This window comes from Chrysemys picta, chromosome 2 (genome assembly GCF_011386835.1).
Source record: "Chrysemys picta bellii isolate R12L10 chromosome 2, ASM1138683v2, whole genome shotgun sequence".
Taxonomy (NCBI): Eukaryota; Metazoa; Chordata; order Testudines; family Emydidae; genus Chrysemys; species Chrysemys picta.
In genome coordinates this window covers 72,975,672-72,978,649 of record NC_088792.1, presented here as the reverse complement: position 1 = coordinate 72,978,649, position 2,978 = coordinate 72,975,672, and positions in this window count along the sequence as shown.

The window sequence follows — 2,978 nt, the reverse complement described above, 5'->3', positions numbered from 1 at the left end:
TGTGTGCATGCTTGGCTCCTTGTGTCGGCGGTGCGCATCCTTGTATCCATTATATTGTCAATGTGGGGCATTGTGGGATGGCTCCTGAAAGCCAGTAACAGTCAATGTAAGCAATGCACCATGTCTACAGTGTCTACACTGACATTGCATTGACCTAATTACATTGCCGGTGACTCTACGCCGCTCGGGGAGGCAGGGTTACTAAATCGGCATAGAGAGAAACTCCCTTCGGTGGGAGCCAAATGTAAGTGAAGACGTTTCCACAGCTAGGTCAATGCAAGGCAGTTTGCGTCAACCTAACCATATAGTGTAGGCCAGGCCTGAGAAGGATTGAGGCCATCTCTTACACAGAGTGAGAGAAATTGAGGACATCCTCCTGACACTGGAGATTATGCATAGTCCTGTGGATAGGTACTGGACTGGGAATCATGAGACCTGTATTTTTTTCCTGGATCTGCCATTGACCTACTGTGTGTTCTTGGGCAGGTCACTTCAACACCATCTTCCTACTACCCCCAAAACCTCTTTGTGTCTTGTGTATTTAGATCATTTTCTCTTTGAGACAGGGTCTGTCTCTTACTATGTGTTTGTCCAGCACCCAGCACAACGGGGCCCTGCTCATGGTTCGGGTTCCAGGTGCTAGTGTAATTTAAATAATAATTCTAAGGGCCTTTCTCTCTCAGTTTTTCAGGTTCAGTAACTCCACTGGCATGGAGAACTACGCAAGCCGTGGGAAAGTTGTCACGTCAAGCATCTGTGGATTGCAGTGGTAGTAGAAGGTGCGACAGTAAAGGGTTAATTGTTTATAGAAAAAAAGTGTGTGTGCTGTGGGTAGAGGGAGGGGGGAGATGGAGAGTATTAACATGCAGCTGGTTAATGCAGCTGAATAGCCCTGGCTCAGCTGTTACCTTTTTCAAAGCCAGAGAGAATGATGAAAACCTGTGGTAATATCTATTAAAAGTTTGAGGAAGGGGGTCTGCTCAGTGGGCACTTTTCCATCTCAAAGACAAGTGATGATTTAGAACTGAGAAGGCTCCCCTCGAGGGGATTTTGTGAACCATGCAATGCTAATTAACTCCATTGTTATATTTTGTTTTGAACATTAGAGTCCCTCTGGGATTGCAGCACTCCTTTCTCCTGCAAGAGATTTAAATTTTGCACCACTGTATAAAATCTCCTCGACATCACATCAGCAAAAAGGAATAACAATAGGGAGAAGCATATGTCCATAATTTTTATGGGGGTGATGGGGGGGAATGTTTTCCTGCCTCCCCAGTTCTATTCTCAATGGGGACTATTTGGTACATAATTGCTTTCACTGTTACTTTAACCTTGAGTTAAAAACAAGTCTACATCAAACACTGGGCAGCATCTCCCTTTGATCTTCAGAGTATTCAAACCACTTCCTAGCACACTGTGCTGAAGTTTGTTTGAGTGTTTAAATGGTTTGGGCATGATTGGGAGAAAAAAAAAACTCTCAACCCTGAGAATGGAAGCAATGTTAAAATGCTGATTAGCTCATCTACTGAGTCACTCCCACAGCAAAACAAGAAAATGAGAGCTCCCATCTGGCTGAAACCCGGGCTATCTCAGCCCAAAAAAGTTATGAAGAAACTCAGTTCACGCTTTGCTGGATATTGTCTTCCATGTCTGGAGCTTTGTATCCTTCACATGCTTCCTCCTTTCCACTCTATCTTCTTTGCTGTGGACAGCAACACCTGGGGCCTGACTCTCACATGCCAGTATGTGCAGAATGTTGTTGCCTACCTTCCTGTGTTAGACAGCTTGGATCCCAGTTACAGTTTGCTAAGTGTTTCTATGTATAGCAATGAAATAGCTAGTGTGTGTGTACCACTGCCTTCTGCTGGATGGAATTAGAACTGCAGTGTCATATGCCCTATACTTGTAAAGCTAAAAGAGATTCTCCTTTAACTCAAGCCTATGATTTTGGAGCAAGGAGATCTGTATCCTCTCTTGTTATTGTGAAATTCCAAACAGCTGGGGGGGTGGGGAGGGAGGGAAGGGATGATGCAGTATACTGACAACTATGAAATCTTAGGTGGCCACAGGTTTGTTAGAATATGTTTAGTTATAATTTGATTAGAGATCTCGGACTATGAGTGAAAATGTTATTATTATAAACATCTTCAGAAATGTGGCCTTTACGAATGGTACATAAATACTCGGGGTCTATTCAGAGCCTACTGCATCTATCTGCAGCTAGGGCTATGCTGGCAACCAAGCCAGTGCCGTTACTGTACCTCTTATACACTACCTGGGAACCTTGCAGGGCCACAGTCCACTGGAAAATCTGTCTAAGGGAGTCATATACTCTATACAAAAACTATTTGGAAGAGCGATGTCATCATATGCCTGTCAAACAGCGTGAGCAGTACAGCAGCCGGTAGTCTTCAGTCAACTGAAGCAGAAGATTAGACATGCTTAAATGGTCGGCTTTGTCAGGGATCCAATGGGGATGTATATCAAGGCAACAGCAATAAACAGGAGAATTAGAATCTGTCATTTAAAGCTCCCCATCCTTCCCAAGCATATGCTGGGGTTCCTAGGAGTGGGCTTACTGTAACCTCCAAAAATAAAGGATGGGTACATATCATAGACTTCCATATAGCCTCCATTCCACCCTGCCTGCAACCACCAGTAGCAAGGTTTCTATGCCATACTCCGGTGTAGACTAGCCAGTGATATCATCAGGAGGTACTCCTGTTCTGGGAGCCCCTTGTTCAAATATTGCTACAAAATATTCTTTGATTGTACAATCACTGGGACAAGAAATGTCCTTTGCACAATGGGGTTCTGATTCTGATTGAGGCCTCCAGGCATTACTGTATATAAAATAATGAATAATCATAGTAATAAATAATACATTGAAAGGAGCTTTGTGATGATTACTGCTTCTGTTGGAGCCATTCTCTCTGAAGTGCTATGATATGCTATGGGCCCAATTGTCCTCTCTCACT